Consider the following 17317-nt stretch of genomic DNA (forward strand, 5'->3'; position numbering starts at 1 on the left):
GCGGTCGGCGCGGCGACGAATATCCTTTTGCCCCGAAAGCCCGTCGCTGACATCCTTTCGCCCGTTCGCTCTGCTAGTGTTCAACAGAGACCGTTACTGTGAGCGCGGGAAGACGAGAAGGGTTTTCGAAAAAAGCCCATCCCCTCCACCAAACGCACCGGCACGCGATCCCTTCCAGAAATCCCTTCCACTGTTTCCTTCGTTCGTGCATCCTGCTATGTAGCCACGAAAGATTCCCCTCGCTGGGGTGGAGAGAGCATCGCTACCCCTCGCTTCGAGTGAAGGAGAACATGCACTAGGGGTAGGGGTTGATAAGCAGGAGAACACATTTTTCCCCTTTGTGGCAAGGGAGAGAAAAAAGGGGATTTTCCTTTTTTCCGGCTCTTCTTTGGCGAGATGCTCTAGCGGCATGCTATAAACAGACAGCCGTCTAATCATCTGTTTTCATGTTTTTTATTGTTTTGTCTTCTAAAATGTGGATGTTAATCTGTTATTATGAACTCGTTGCCTTCTTATTAACTTGTGCCTTTTGTATTTTCTTGAGATTCGTAAGATTTCCCATGTTTTTATTAATTTTCCATGGTGTAATAGTATGAAGATATACAATTCTACCTTTTGCTTACGATTTACCACTGGAAGTTGAGCTTTAGTGTTGGTTTTATAGTCTATTCGTCCTATTTGTCTAAAGTAAATATTCCTCTCGTGATTTCAATTGCTAACCTAGTAAAGAAATACCAATTGGATCCTCCTACTCCTACTGACAGGCAGAAACTTTTCTTTCAAATTAAGTTAATAAGGTCATGTCGTTAACATGCCAATTATGCATTAAAAAAAAATAGCTATGAGCCCCGTTGATGGAGAACCTAAACCATCATTGACCTCGTCGTCGTTTGCCATTTTCTGTATACTAACTCAGCGATTAGGTTACATTATGTTTTTACCTAGATGCTCACACTGCGGATAAATGACAAAAACCATTCTTATGTTGCACATTAAGGAAGGATCATTCAAATAGTCCATAATCATTATTCCAATATTCATAGATACAGTCAGCTACATGTCCAACAAGTCATTTCTTAGAGGATTAATATCTTTCTCCGGCATTTCTAATCCTTAGTATGGCTCTACAGTCTGCTGTGCTGTTTTTCATGATCCTGACAGAGATTTTTTGCTCGATAATGTTTCTAGAAATTCAATTAAATAAATGTACACTGTTGTTCATAAAATTCACAGAGAAGTGACTAAAAATCACATAATTAAATTCTTAAATATACCATTATAAAAACATGCAAATAACTGTGCTAAATCTTTTGTTTTAGCTAGTACAAATAATGTAATAAATCAATCATCAAACGTTCCACCCAAATCAGTACTGTTTCTATGAAAGAGACGCTCATAGGCAATGGCAATCAATATGGAATGCAATCTAGCGAGTAGCAGGATGTCTTGTAGGAATACATTAACGTTGACATGCAAATGCACCTGTTTCGATCGCTGCTCAATGTTGGTGCGACAGTCAAACAATCCGTCAACATACGGTCTCGGAAATCGACTAATGACACGGAATATCTGCAGTGCACGGTTCCCAGATAAAAGGTAAAACAGCACCCCGCCCCCTTCCACCCCTCTGGGTCTCTGCATAGCGCATATGTCACCGGGGAGACGGGTACCGTGTGTAATGACGAACTTGCGAGTAACACGAACCCCAACTGCGATCGTGGATGGAGAAAGGCTGTCGTGTGCACCTTCCCTCATGTCGCACACGTCGTTCTTAGTCCCCACTAGTCCACCCCGACCCATCCGGAACGGGAGGGGGGGGGGGGAAGAGGGGATTCCAAGGCCCAACCAATGCCTTCATTAGGCCCCAGGCGCATACCTGCCGCGTGTGCGACGCGACGCGATGCGAGGACCATCATCAAACCGCGTGGCCACCCCAATATCGGGCCCCTCGGTGCCTATGCAATCACTTAAGTATGGGAAATGTGGCGCGGAGATAAGATAAAAATCTTTTTATGGTAGGAAAAACGCAACACGTTGCCCGACCGACCGAAAGCGGGAAAGCGTCCGTCCACCACCGGGGAAGAAGCTTATGCCTAATGCCTAATGACAGCTGCCGCCACCGACACCGAGGGGAAGCACCAACTCGAAGCTAGGTAATCGAAAGAAGGGAGGAAGGGACTGGAGTCGGGACTTGTGACCTCTCCTGGCGGACCGACTGGCGGCTGCACTGAAACAACATTCAGCCAACTGATTTCTTATCGCTGATAGCAGCGGCAGCAGCATCGAGGTGTACCTCGCTCATCGGACGTCCTTCGACGTCCCGGCAATAAAACATGCATGCTCCACACCCGTGGCCAGGATGGGGAAAGGGCGGCGATGTTTGTCACGTCGCCAGCAAGGCACAAACTCGCGCTCGAAAGAGATCGTTTCCGGTGACGGTGGCGTGGACGGTTTTCTTTTCGTGCCCGCGGTGGCACGATGGTGGACATATGGACGCGTTTCCACGCCGTTGACTAATCGATCGATTGTGTCAATAGGCGAGCGAGAGATAAGGACCAACCTGGCCGGGCCAGGCAGGCAAACAAATTACAAGTGCCAAGATGGTCCGCCAATGTTCCTTGTTCGCTGCGCTGCGCGAATGTGTGTTTCGTTTGAACATTAGTTTAATCCCGGGACCTGGCGGCGGCGAAGGAACCCGGGGAATGGATGTTTTCTTCGCTCTGACTCACCCACTGGCCCACCGCAGAGGGCCACGGAGAGACAAGTTTCACAATGATCTACGCCGGAGGAGGACCTCTGAACTGCAGGTCCTGAGTAATTGATTAAGTGTTTGAACAAAGTCGATTTTTACGAGCAATTACATTGCCACCTCTTCATTGCTCTCGGTGGGTGAGATGGTGAGCATCTAGAGAGTGTGTTCCGCTGTTGTGTTGTCCGCCCTCCCCTCTCGGATCACTTACAAGCGTTTTTATGAAGATAATGAAACCGATTTTATCGCCTCCACCGGTTCACTGATGAGCGCTCCGTTCAATTGGTTCACCAGGGTCAGCCAGAAAGCCGGACGCGGTTTAATTGGTTTTCGGTCCGATAAACCGTCCATCCGTCTTTCTTTATCGGAGCCCCATCGGAACACTCAAGATCCTTACACATTTTGCGGGAATTTTTTGTTTTCGATTTCGATGCCACACAAATTTGATTTGGGCCAACCTCGGCACACGGTTCGGGCAATCGTAAATCCCTTGGTGTTGCCCTGGGCAACGGTGAGAAAATTCAAATTCCATCACCCTTCGGTACGGGGCCAATTCCCTGCGTTATATCATCTCCATAGCAATTTGCAAGCTCATCATCGCGAAGCCCTTTTTTGCGGCGCCGATTTATGATTTTTTGTCCGTCGTAGGTTTTTATTGTACTTGTAACACCCGTTCGGAGCATCCTGCAGCTGGAATCGGAAGCCGGACTACACCGTTGGTAACAATGTAATGTAGTAAAGGGCAACGTTAAACGCTAACGCTTACATATTTATGACTCGTTCGCTCGCTCACGCCCAACTGAATGCCGAATAATCGCACAATTAATAGCCCATTTTCGATTACATCCATCAACGCCCGTGTTGCGTTGTTGCGCTGTTGAAGCGGATCGTAACCGGGAACGATTCCCTCCTTATCAACGGATGCACCCCTCGTATCGCAATTGGATTCCACCCTGCTCCTGCTGAGAGCGGCGGCGTTCCGGCTTTATTGCCCTCATAACCGCGATGGTCAACGGATGCTCCAGGAGGGAGCAGAAGATGTGGGACGCTCGTGCCAAGGAGCATAGCGTGGCATTTCCCGTGGCTCGTTAAGGGCATCGTGTTGCAATCACCTTCAAGCTGTCCATCTGATGTGCGTTGCTAAGCATCCACTAAGTGCCAAATCATCTGCAAATGATCTAAGAATGCTTATAAAATTTTATCAAAATCAGAAGATTGCACTGTCCGAGAATTGAAGCTACTAAACGCACGCACCGAAAACGATTCCTCTATTCGTTATCTCCGTATTCGTTCAAGGACGTCGTCGTTGCTCTCGATAGTGTCTCGGTCACACGTCTCGGTCTTGTCTCCAATCCGCTTCTGCTCCTCTTCCTGCTGCTTCGTTGACGATCGCTATCCAAATTGCACGGCCTCTTTGTCTACGAAGCGAACAAAAGCAGATCCTCCTTGGTATTGGTGATAAGATGAGAAATTAACTCGGCCTCGAGATCGAGCGGCTGGCGACGCCACCTGACGACTTGTTGATCGCTTCTTAGTTTAACACGAGCCGATCTTCAGTGCAGAGCACATTGCGATCGAATCAATTCTGCGAATATTCTTTCCCTGATTCTCTCTGTGGACATTGGTGGAGTAACGTGCGGTTTTTTTTCTTCTTTGCTTCTTCTTCGCTTTTCAGTCGTCATCATGTCGTGTCGTAAAAGCAAAAAAGAAAGCGCGTTGTGAGGAGTTTGTGGTGAGTTTTGAACGAAAAACATTCTATTCTGGTGCCACTGTGCTGTGCAATGCAAGACCATCGAGCGAACAACGCTTCTAGGCGGCAGCCCTCCGGTGCTACTACTTCCTCCACCGAGGCGTCATCATCATCTGCGCTGGACAACGCCAGGAGCGCACACCAGGTAAGTCGCTTAGCGATTAGTGACCGCATCATGCATGGGGGGGGTCTTGGCACTATGTTTTTGTCCGGTTGGTGGCACTTTGCCGGCCGAGGACACACGGTGACCACACGCTGCTATCGGTTAATGTTCATCAACACGTCCATTTCTCCATCAAAACCACGCGGCCACAGTGCGGGGATCAGCAGTGTTCTAATTTATTCATAAATCACGTAAAGACAATTACACCCGCGCATTCCGGGACGAAGAACTCCGCTTCCCTCCTCTGCCACCACGGACGAGGCTCCGTGGTGCGAGAAAGACACCCATTTAGCTGGCTGCCTTTCCGTGTACCGTATGCCAACGGTGAACGAAGCAAGACAGAGCGACGGTAAAAGAGAAAACATGGAGAGAGCAGCGAGGAGCGGCGCCCTTTGCGCCAGAATGGAATGCATCACGCACTCGTGGCTCGTGGTTCGGAAGAAGAATGAAGCGAGCAAAAGGCAAGCAAAGGGGAAATCGCACTTTACTGTCCGTTTCCGGCAGACCCACACGGTGTACCACCACATATGGGGCTATGATAAATTTAATAACAATTTCCATCCAGATTTCCGGAAACTGATAAGCACGGTAGCCACAATGTGTGTCGCCACGAAACCACCGCACCGCGCGTGGTGTGTTGTAAGTGCCTTTTTCCTTTCCTGGCTGTTGGCGACCACGACGACGACGACGAAGACCGAGCGTGGTGTTATTAGGTCGCCTCGCCTGGCCGCTGCAGAAGGACAACCACAACACAACGCAATCGCACCTTTGGTTGGTTTCGGTGTCCCGCGATGTGCTGTGGGCGTCGTTCACTCACCGACGCTACGACACCCCAGTGCCCGGAATTAGCGCATTAGGCTAATGTTTGTCTTCTGGGGCGATGGCTGGGCCCCGAGAATCCTTATCCACGAGTCTATGGGTTTTTGGGGAAGGAGGGGAGTGACCTCAGAACCGCGTCACCACGTGGCTGGTGACCGGAGTGAGCAATCAGCTAAATTATGAATGTCACTTGCCCGCGCGGCCCTTTTTGAGTGAGTTGGTGCGACGGATGGTGGTGGTGCTGGAAGCGAAAGAAGCGTACTTAATAATTAAACAACACACAACCTGAAGACAATTAAGCATTTGCTAGTACACGATGTGTGGTAGTAGTGGTTTTGATTGGACAGCTCTAGACCTCAAGATTCGACAAAGATTGATTGAGAAATGGTGGCATCGATCGAGTCCAAATCCGTCAATAAATACCGCACACAATTTGTACTTCAATTAAACCATTATAAATATTCCTCTTCTGCACAGTGTTCTGCATTCGTTTCATGATAAATGATCCTCCATTATGCTCGAGTGATACCACTCCGGGAACCTCTCCGGGGTATCGTGTACACAGCTCATCACGTGATCGACCGTGAGCCTAGCGGTCACGGACACGCTTCTTTAATCTAAAGAAAATTAATTATCCACCATCCATTACTCACCTTTTAGCGGAATTGTCCGTCATTGGCCCGGGTGGTTCTTAGACGGCCACCGTCGTCGTGGTGGTCAACGTCGACGGGTGTGTCCACTAGGACAGAGCCCCCCCCGATGTTGGGCTCTCGAAGGTACATTAAACAAATGACCAAATGGTCAAATGGCCGGTGTGTGGTACCTCCGAAGAAAGGCTAAAAGGCGCGGGACACGCGTGTTCCGTTGCCGTGCGAGGTTTAAAGTTTCGCATTACCAGGGGAGCCCCAACATCGTTCTTATCTACTACGCAAACGACTCCAACTCATTTCCATAAACATCCCCACCCAGCCCAGTATCAGCGATGGTTCGCGGGCCGGACCACGTCAATGGACCACTTACGCGGACGGAACGACGAACGACCGTTCGAGCGGGTTTTCTCGTCTTAGGTGTGGCCACACCGTCGTGTGGCGTCCCGTGGCCATCTCTAACGTGCTCACTAGTCCAAGGGGGATTCTTATTATACTTCTCCGCGCACATACACAGCAAGCAACACCTTGTCCTGGCCGGCCATCGACTGGCCGTTTGCAGGTGATTAGCAAATTAGTTTACAAGGCCTGGCCGCATCGCCGGTTGGCCGCGAATCTCACAACCACTCGGTGGCGGTGGTGTGTGAACCACTCCGGGAAACGTACGCAAGCACGCACGCACTGGAGTTGTGGTGTACGGGGACGTGTTATATGTTGGTAACACTTTTCGCACGCGATACGCTCGATGGAATCTCTTGGCCTCGATCGGTTCGGTCCGGGTCTGGGTCGGTCAAGTGTGAAGAGAACAAACGGAACAGCTAGCTTACCGGTTTATCCTAAGCTTATCCAACCGAGATCTTTACGCACCTGAAAAGGGGTGGTTGGGTGGTCCTGGTGGAGTTCCATCTATGGAGTAACGTACGGAGCATCCTCGAAGGCTTCTCATCAAAGGCGCACGCGTTCACCGTGCAAGCACTAACGCGTATTTTCTACTCAGATAATCAAAGAATTAAGATGAGTGAAGGAGTCTATTCGAGCAAGACCGGTTGTACCGGGATCTTGGGATACACATTATGGCCGTTAGCGGCGCCGGAACATCCTTTTCACAGTCTATCACCTGCGATACCAAGCGACACATACGCTGTCACTCCCTTCTAATCAGATGCTGCGTAGGTGACGCACCCTCACAGGTCGCTCGCATCAACTATTTACTCCGGGAACCATAAAACACGCATCGTTTCCTCATTCCATTCTACCCTTATACGTGCTATGACAATCACTAAACTGGTTTAATTAAAAAGGTGTTTCCGATTAACTTCTTCCGAGGCATGGTGGTGTGAGATTGTGCCCCGAGTTTCCCATGGCCCACGAGGGAGAGGCCGAGGGTTCAAGAATGCTTTGAAGCGACAGAATTTTCTTTCATCCATCTTTCACGCCCAATTGGCTTCGGTTATTTGTGGGTGATTGTGCCGGTAAGAAGCCACCAGACACTTGCTCGGTTCGTTTCTATTTAAACAATCGTTTGTCACCTTTTCCTTCCACCAGGAGCGAACTCTTTGGTTTGGATTGATTTTATAACTAAAGAAGAATGAAACAAAAAAACGGACTCATCCAACTACTAGTGATGCTTCTATTCTTCTTCTAGATATCGAGCTCCTTTTATAATTGGACTCTTTTCCTCACTCTTTCTCCCTTTCTTGCCCACTCGCCCCTGACAATGTTATGCTCACAAGGAGGGGGTCCTACACTCATTAGGCAGTTATCAGCAGTTGGGATCGGTAACCACATGTGCCCGGTGAGCCAGCCAGCAAAGGCGAACAGAAAACTTTGGACCAACTTTGTCCATTCTCACCAGCAATAAAGACACTGGCATGTAGCGCTGGTACCATCGAGCCAGCAGACGTTTTAATGTGCGCCAGAGATGCTTTGCATAAGAAGTGTTACTATTACGTGAAGTTGCGCAAACAGTGCTGGTGTGGCTGGTGTTGTGGCTGTCTGGCTGGCCAGTTTGTGCCTTTGCCGGTGTGTCATCCCAATTGACACGTATTATGTTCACTGTTCGTCGACAGCTGTGTTGCGAAACGTGGCTTAACGAATGGAAGAGAGGACTCATTTAAGAATCTCACCGAACACATTGCAGAAGTTACACATTCATTGTTATGCTGATACTTTTCGCTAAACCCTGGGGCTAATTTAAGAAAGTGTTCACTCGGTTTGAAATGGCTCACGATCGATAGCGAGCCACGTGTGCTATCGATCGTCTCAAGGAAAAAAAAATAGATCCACGCTAAGATAGTTGCCAGTGTCCATCAAATATGAATAGAAGAAGGACCACCATATGCTGCCCTTCTTTGCCACATTCCATCCACTCTCCAGGCGCTAGGCGAGCAATACTTTCTCACCATTTAATTGCACCGATGGACGCACGGACGGGATACGCATTCTTTCGGAGTTTCGTTTGGTTTGCCGTGGATTAAATTATTCATCAACCATAAACACTTGGGCTTCCATTTCCATTGGAGGCGACCGGGAATGGTGGGTATTCCGGTTGGTATTAAGAAATTAGGGACACCTTGCCTGCCATCATCCCCTTTGCTGGTTGGCCGATCGATAATTGGACCTTAATTGCGTAGTTAATGAAGCCTGCCAGCATAACCAACCTCGTCTCGCCCCCTGCTGTTGTATTAGGAAGGTGGTAACCCTTTGCCTGGGGTGTCCGTCTCTTGCTCTATTCACCAGTAGGTCAAAACCGTGCGCCACCACCCCCCACCAGACCAATCCCTAAACGGGACGTTATGCTGAGAATAATCATCGCGCGGCGTGTCGCCGAGGGTGGTGGTCCCGTCCAGAAAGTGCTCATATGTTTTGCTTGGCACAGGGTACGCTTCTTACGCACACGGTTTGGGCAACTGTCACTCTCTTCGAGGTCGAGGGAAGTAACGGCCGGTTGGTGTGTTGGTTTGTTGTTTATTCATGAGCATCGCTGGATGCCCCTGGCGCCTGTTGTTTACCCAACATGTTGAGAATTGAGTCATTTGGACATTGCTTCGAATCATCATCTACTACATTATTTGGACCGAGCTCCAATCAAATGATTGATACGGCGCACTAACGCAAGAGCATACACGAAGGTGTTTCTCGAAGTATTTTAGTTTTGAGATAGAAGTCTAACAGCCAATTTCAAGGGCATATGGATGTTCAATTGCTACTAATAATAAATTACTTTATGAAATACGTTTATTACGTTCATTTTCTATAACACGAAACAAATTATCAATATCATGATTTAATATTAGTGTTTCAAGCATTGCATACTTTTTCTATACATTTTTAAAATATAATACATTCCCCCTTGGCATGTCATCAAACATTAAGCACCTTTTCGTGGAATTGGCGGCGAAAATTCCCTGCGAAACAAACCAAAGTTCACTCTAACTTTGACACAATCTCTTTGATACTTTTGGGAATCAGAAACCGACCGCAAAATGAAGTATTAAATGCATATCCATATTTTTATTTAAAATTAAATGATGATGCAATCCTATGCACTTACTTTTGTGAAGTGTTCCATTACCTGCGCATCCCGATCGCTTATGGGCTAAAAATCAACCGAACCGAAAGTCCTCGAAAATCTGTTCTCAACCCCCACAATCCTTCCCCCCTGGGGGGCCACTGGGTACATTCTTGATCGTCACTTTTTGATCAATTGACACGATTGAGTGCATTTCGCTGGCGGGCCAAAAAAAAAACAACCGTAAAGACAACGCAGCAACGCCATGCTACGCCCGATACCCGAAACATCAAAACGTCAATGATACTCCACAGGGAACCGGGACGTCATAAATGCAAAGCGTTCCACGGCCACCAGACCAGGCCGTCGCACACATCCGATAGAGGCGCGTTTGTCACGTAATTTTACTAATATCACCGAAAAAGATCGATGCTCCGGGTGAGCGTGGGTCCCATGACGGACCCCGACCTGTCAAACGGCCAGACACATTCCATAATTGCCACCGAAAAAATGATTCTTCCTCGTTTCCATCTCGTTCGCGGGATCCGTGAAGTGTAAAAAAGGATGAAACGAATCTTTTCGAAACTGTTAAAGTGTGATCAGGCCGGGAATATCACCGAGAAGGTCGCTTTAGTGGCAGCTACTCGTGCCGTCAGCAGTGCACCAGATGCACCAGGTGCAGCTTCGCTGGCTTCGGCTGCAAGTTCTGTAAATCATAATTCATGATCAGCAGCATCTGTTGGGATGCTAGGAATTGGATGGGAAAAAAAATCTAATTACACACCGGTGTGTGGTGCTGTGACCGGCATCGACGACGACCAGGATGATGATCCTGCTCTCCTGGTGTTCCATCGCACCAGTTACTAGCAATTAGCGGCACATCGGTGCGGTTTGATTCCCGCAAAATTAGAATTAACATCGTGGACCGAGGCCACGGTTCTATCTATCGAGGGTGGTTATGGGTTTCTATGGGCAAGGATGCGTAAAGGATGCTTTTTTTTTGTTTAGACCTACCACACACCTCTCTCCTGGACCCCAGGGACACACGCAGAGGAGATCCACTTTAGCCGACTACTAGTTCTGCGCCCGCAGTGGATGGTCGGCTCCTGGGAGGAAGGATGCTGCTGCTGCCAGCCACTCGATGCCGATGCATGCGATGTGCAACTTAAAGCAAACGCAATCACACATGCACCGTGAAGTGCATCCAGCGTGTGCGTGCAATGAGCCTACGGTTCCCCAGTTCCTGGCCATTGTAAGGGACGCAGACACCGTTCCTGGGTGGCAGTGGAGAGAGCAAATATAATTTGATTATGTGGCGCGCGAGCGCTCGCCCTTGTACTATTGTTCTAGCGAAAGGTGAGGCCACCGGCCGTTTTTTTTGTTGTTGCATTCTCATCCACCACGAGTGATGCACTTTTCTGCTCGCGAATCGTCCATCGCTTTTTTTTAGCCGTCGTTGTTGTTCTACGGTCGGTCTCAGCTGCGTCGAATGCACTTCCGGGCAAACAGGACAAGGACCGGCATTAATGCTGTACATATTCGGGTCCGAAGTGGAATGCAACGCACCAGCAGCAACCGATGACGGTGCAGCATGCGTTTGCAGTTTGTGCACGGTTCGTTCGTTGGTTTTTTTTCGTTCGTAGAAATTCATGTCCTTTTTTGGGGAAGCGTATCATAGGCCCACAGCATAGGGCATGGGTGGCGGAACGGTGAATTTTCGCTATCCGATGCAAATTTACGGTTGCATTCTTTGGCGTTGGGGTCTGCCAGTCACCACCACCATCATCGCCGCTGCCAGCGGGCCAATGGACACCACGGAACTGCATCGTGAGTGCATAGAGATCCGCCAAGAGGAAAGGCAGCCGGTGGGTGTGTGAATAATATTCTACATTTGTGGGAGAGGTTAAAGGTATGTTGGTTTAGTGATATTGTTGTTTTACCATTGTTGATGCTTTTGTTCCTCAAACTCCCTTTCAAAGCTCCCTCAACCGTGGTCCATGGCCATGGGAAGGCTGCATAATCGATTGCTGGATGCAGAAAGGGCGCTAGCGGAGCCGGAGAGACTAGAGATAGAGAATGAGCCGTCGTCCTGGGGAGCTTTCTCGTTTTTTTTTGGTGTTTTGCGAACGCTCCGAATGCCCCCCTGGGAGGGTATATTAAAAATGCATCTCACTGTGCGGAAAAAAACCGTGTGCAGACATTGGAAACCACGAACTGGCAGGCAATGGACCTAGGAAAGGGGGAACAATAATTGTTCGGTACTGTTTGAGCACGCTCCAGGTAGGTCTGATTCCTAAAAACGCAACAAACGCGAAAAAACCACGAAAGTACACCGCCAGGTAGCAGCTAGGACGTTGTCCTTCCTAGACGACGTTACTGCAATTTGACAGAGAATGCAGCGCGATGCAGATCAACGCGTCAGTAGGTCGATCTGCACGAGAAGTGAGGGATCTTAACGGATTGATGCGAACGGATGGATGGATCCGAAAATCAAATGCCATCGCAGAAGTGGCTCCGTTCAGGTGAGTGACTTTCGGTGGAAGAGCTAAGCCTGAAGCCGGTGCCAATAACCGAATGGATCCTAATGGAATAGCGGCGCGTCTGTTGAGTAGCAATGTCACTAACCATTCGCTGTCAGGATTTGTGATGAACTCGTCGCTTTTCGGCAGTCTGATAAGCATTTCAAGAGGTTACAGAAATTCGTATTGCCTCTTCTCGATAGTAATAACTGGTTCCACGAATGCTTCAAGTGTAACGGTAACAGATAGGAAAGTTCTTACAACTAGCAAGACCTGGAGGCCCCTCGATTGTATTCCCAGGCCCTATAAGAGTGGCATTCAAATAGTTACAGCGGCGCAAAGTCTAGGGATCGATCTGATTAGAGCGCCGGGAGTGAAGTCAGTTCCGATTGACAGTTTTCTTCACACAACCTCACGGAGATTTTCCTCGGGTCGTATCGATTTGGTGTCAAAAACACGGCGGCCCAGAAACTGGAAACAATCGCAGCAATAAAGATAAGAGTCCTTAGCGTCGAAGGTCGCAATTGGAGGTGGTGCGCCTTCTCACACGAAGCGGCAGTACAAGAGTTGTTGCGGCCCAACGATAAACGACCTGCTACGGGCCTAAAAGATGCTCGCTGGCACCTCCTGCTGCTACGGTGCTCCAGTTTACGTCCAACGACGGACCGCAGGCAGCACAGGGGACCAAGGGAAGGGTTTGATATACGTTGTCAGGGAAAAGGGTAATTAAAACGGATCAAATCAGCATTAAGATAGTGTGCTGCCACACTGTGAGGCTCCTCATCTGCGTCTCTCTTGTCACAGTGTCTCACAGTGTATGTGTGCGTGCACGCGTATGTGTGAAAGGTAAGGTACCGCAGGCCGGCTAGTTTCTGTTTAGTTCTGTCCGAGTGCGTGCGTGTCTCTACATAGTTTGTTCGCAGAAAAGAATAGCAAGACAGGAACCAGGATCGGTATCGGAGTGACGATGCCGGATGCCGGATGCCGGTTACCCCGTTGCCACCGGGTTCGAGTCAATAAATTTCCTATAATTTCCCGTTCAGAATAGCCTCTGGTCAAAGCCCCTTTTTGTGCCAAGAGTAATGGGGTCCAGTCCCCTAGAAGAATAAGACAATTGTCAGTGTGGCGACGGATAGATCTGCTGACGACGATGGAGGACACAACTTTCCAACCCATTGCCAGTGGACATCTCACCAAAACTCCCACTCGGGATCGGTTGCGCTGCTGCGTCTCGTAATCTCTTCATTTCTTTTTATTGCCTGGGACACCGGTGTCCCTCTGGCAGGAGTGTTTGGCAGTATCGGCACTGGGACTGGGACTGAAGACTGCTAATGAGTGATTTTAAATCCTTCCTTGATATCAGTGCGCTTCGATCTGGACCGGAGTGCCCGGGGTGGCGAGAGAGAAACTGAACCAATCCACCGTCCACCCTCCGGTGACCGGAGACACCCGGACACATATGGCATGTAGGGACAGGGTCTCCCTCTCCCCGCCCTTGCCGACTTATTAGCATATCTCGTCTAATTATCTCCTGCATTGTGTTTTGGACTCCGGTTTTGGTCTTTCGCCTTATCCTTTCACCACTGAGCGCCGCACGTTCCGCCCGCTTGGTTGGTCGTCTTCGTTGAAAGTAAATTAAAAAGATTACACGACGACAACACGCAACCTTCGGTCGTCGTCGCCAGGTTTTAGTGTCTGTTGCCGTCGCATGGGAGCGGAGAGGAAAGTAGTTAAGGTGTTAGGTCATCTTACGCTTGTCACATCCTCGTAACACGTCCACGCTTGGCTTTTGTAAACTTTGTCTACTTTTAGCGCTACAGCAGCCGTTTCCGTTACAATATGGAACACAATTCCCTGGAAGCGTCTTAATTGACTTCACGTGAAGCAATGCAGACGTCATTATGCAAATCTATCTCTAAGGAGATCTAGTTCCAGTGGTTCCTTTGATAGAAAACGGGGAACCGTTGATGATGCACACGCTGCAACTCGTGGCGCGACTTTTGTTCGATTGCCATTCGCGAGGTGCTCCGGAACCGAATGTGACTTTAATGCTCCTCCAATACCGCGCACTGCTGACGTTTGCTGCTTTAAAAATAATGATTTACGCTTCCAGTCCCCCCCACCCCTGGGGGTTGCCGACACATTGTTACAATGCAGGTCATATGTATGTTGGCCCCATGTTTCTGCATTACCCTTCCCCTACTGCAGCTGTTGCTGCTGTTTGGTGGATGGCATTAGACCTGTTGATTATCCTGCACCACCGTGCGAGAACGGTTCCTGGCTCTGTCCCTCTGATTTACAGCGCACCAGCCACCGGATCCCCCCACAGGTTCGAACAGACAGAGACCGTCCGCGGTGTGTTTTGCTTCTTCTTCTTTTTTTCCTCTCGTTATGATTCCCGGGGCATTTTTTATTTGTCATTTGGCAGTGGTGTGATGTGTCAGTAGTGGTGAGCTGGTGGTAGCTACTATTTAAAAATGGTGCCACCGAACCAGGGGGAACGGTGCAACGGTTTTCATTAACGAAAAATCGGGCCACGGTTAGAGATGGTCGGCAGGAGACGGCTGTTGGTGGTGGCAGTGGCGGCCCGGTAGTAAAGCGTAAACTCATTCAACAACACATATTATATGGGAATCTCTGTTGGATTGTCCCAATTATGTTTTCATCCCCCCTCCCCACCCGCCTCCCTGTGTGGCGTGTCTGTCGTCGGCGTAAACAGCCGAAAAACGAAAAACCAAACGTACATCAACGACCTCGTACCACCGGCATCGGCAGCAGCACCGGTGCTGTGGCCATGAAAATTAAAAGTTGCCAAAAATATGCAACCGGGTCCAGGCCCACCGGGCGGGGGTTTTTTTTTGGGGGGTTTTGTTTTTGTTGATCGCAATCGGTGCAGCCAGCGCTGTGTATGTACCAGTTTGTTTAAGTCCCCTTCGCCCTTCAGCATGGTGTCCCCCTTCAGGCGGATTTCACCGTGCAACGGGATGAAAACATATGTTTTACGCAAACCGAACCGTGGCAAACCGAGCACCAAACGTTGACGACCGTGCCGAAAAGCAGTTAATAATTGAATCTCAGTTGCCTGCGCCGCAGCTCCCCCGGCTGGCCTACTGCTCTGTCTGGAATATCGGAATCACCAGAGGCTCCACAGCTCCATACATAATGCGAGGAGCATCGGGCGCATAAACACACTAGTAACTCCCGTACTCCGCAAAAAAAACAAACGAAACCCCCGAAAAAATCCCCAAAAAAGGACCATTTTGGCCACCCAAAAATAGGTCGCAACTGGTACCGCCGTCGCCGAAAAAAGGGAAAACAAAATGGCACCCGAAAGAGAGCAGCGAAAACGCGTTAACCACACCACGCCGTAGCACCTCTCGCGCGGAAACCTCCTCATTCCGTCGCGATTATAGGTTAATGATAAGCTCCCCTCGCTCCTCCTCATGTTAGTAATGGGTCCTGTATCCCCACCGGACCTTCTGCTGCTGCTGCTCGATGAATGAAATGCACTTTTCCGGCGCCCATGCGAATAGCGGGAACCAAAACAAAATGAGGAAATCACACAATCACTCCACCAACACCACACCCTCCCCGCGGGAAAAGTGAGCGACGAAAAGTGCCGAAATTGCCATCCCGTTGTTGTTTTTGGGGTGGATGGCCGTTGCCGAAAAAAAAAAAGTGCAGTGCAGCATAAATCGTGGCGAGAGTCGGAGCAAATTTATCGCTTCACATGTGCTCCACGTGCTCTGCGAGCTGTTCCGATGCCGGTGCCGAATATCAGAAATTAATCCTCGTTATATGTTTAATGACACGTCGGGCCCTCGCCGGTGGCGGAACGACGATGAATCGATCGTCGATTCGACTTTTCGACCTTCCAGCAGGACGTTTTGACCCCGAATACCCGCGTGTACCTTTGGTCTAGATTAAAAGTAATACAAAAAAGAAAGACTATAACTCGCTCTCCCTATTCTGTTCGACAGCGATTCGAATCGCAATGGATAAACCATTTAGAGGGTGGCAACTGGAGGACGAAAAAGCGACCAACAGAAACGAAGCGAACCGAACGATAGCAACGCGGACGTCGTGCAATTGCATTCGATTGCAGACGGGCCCTCGGTGAATCGACATCCCGGAATCCCGGACGCGCCCTGGTATCAAACCATCGTCCTCTTTCGTGAGATCGTCTACTGACCGACACGGTGCTGTCGTTTGTCGTCGTTAGCATCAAAAACCCAACGGGGACCATCTTTCTCTCTCTCGTGTTGCGCTTCACCGGAAGAATGCATCGTGGCTCCGATCCACCGAGTATACTTGAGAAAGCAAACTCAATACTGAGATACGGTACACTTCAATTTAATTAACGAATCCGCGAGTCCACTGGTGCGCTACTAACGTTCGCATCTCTCTCTCTCGCACTTTGTCCACACGGATGGACTGGAGGCTCCTTAGAAATCCTTTTCCCCGAAAACAAAAACAGGAAATTTCTAGGCTCCACGCTCCGGACGATAAGAAAACTAGTTCAAAAATGCAAATTTTTTCCATAATTGGCCTCTTGCTTTGCATTGCCTTGAGCTGTGTGTGGAAAGTATTTCACCTTCACCGTTCGACGACGCTGATCTAGCTCCAGTTCGGGGGTGGGGGCCCCCAAAACCCTGCACCAGTGGAGCACACCGCTCCGTTAATCCTTCATTATCTTTTCTTCCATGAAGGGTGCGCACTTCAATGAAAAGCATTCGCTCGGTGGGAAATCAGTGGGAAAATGCTGGCTTGGATGCCGAAGGACCGACCGTGGTTCGACGAATTGCATCGCCGTCTCTCTCTCTCTCTCTCTCTCTCTCTCTCTCTCTCTCTCTTTCTCTCCCATTGCACTCGAGTACGTCGAAGAGACGGATTGGAGGTGGTCCGGCCGTGAGCGCATCATTACATTACGTCCCCCCAGCCAGCGAGCCAGCAAGCAACGGGGGAGGACCGCGATGTTGGCGTTCGCTTGGTCTGCTTCCACTCCGTTCTGTTCGGTCAGGCCCGCGGACATGCGGCCGCATTCGGTGCATTACACCGCGAGAACGGCGAACGGGGGGTTGGGAAAGGGCCGGAAAACTCAAATTCAAACGAGAAAATCCCAAACACCAGCCAACAACAACAAAGTGCTGTGCTGTGTG

The 17317-nt window shown here is 49.4% G+C and overlaps 1 protein-coding gene across 1 annotated transcript in view; it reads left to right on the plus strand.

The window, feature by feature from the left end:
- The first annotated feature begins 4554 nt into the window (after positions 1-4554).
- Positions 4555-17317, plus strand: part of LOC126572390 (homeobox protein prospero) — an 80774-nt gene continuing 68011 nt past the window's right edge. The window contains exon 1 of the mRNA XM_050231652.1: positions 4555-4644. The gene's annotated coding sequence lies outside the window, so the exon portion shown is untranslated. The remainder of the gene's footprint in view (positions 4645-17317) is intronic.

This window comes from Anopheles aquasalis, chromosome 2, assembly GCF_943734665.1.
Source record: "Anopheles aquasalis chromosome 2, idAnoAquaMG_Q_19, whole genome shotgun sequence".
NCBI classification, from domain to species: domain Eukaryota; kingdom Metazoa; phylum Arthropoda; class Insecta; order Diptera; family Culicidae; genus Anopheles; species Anopheles aquasalis.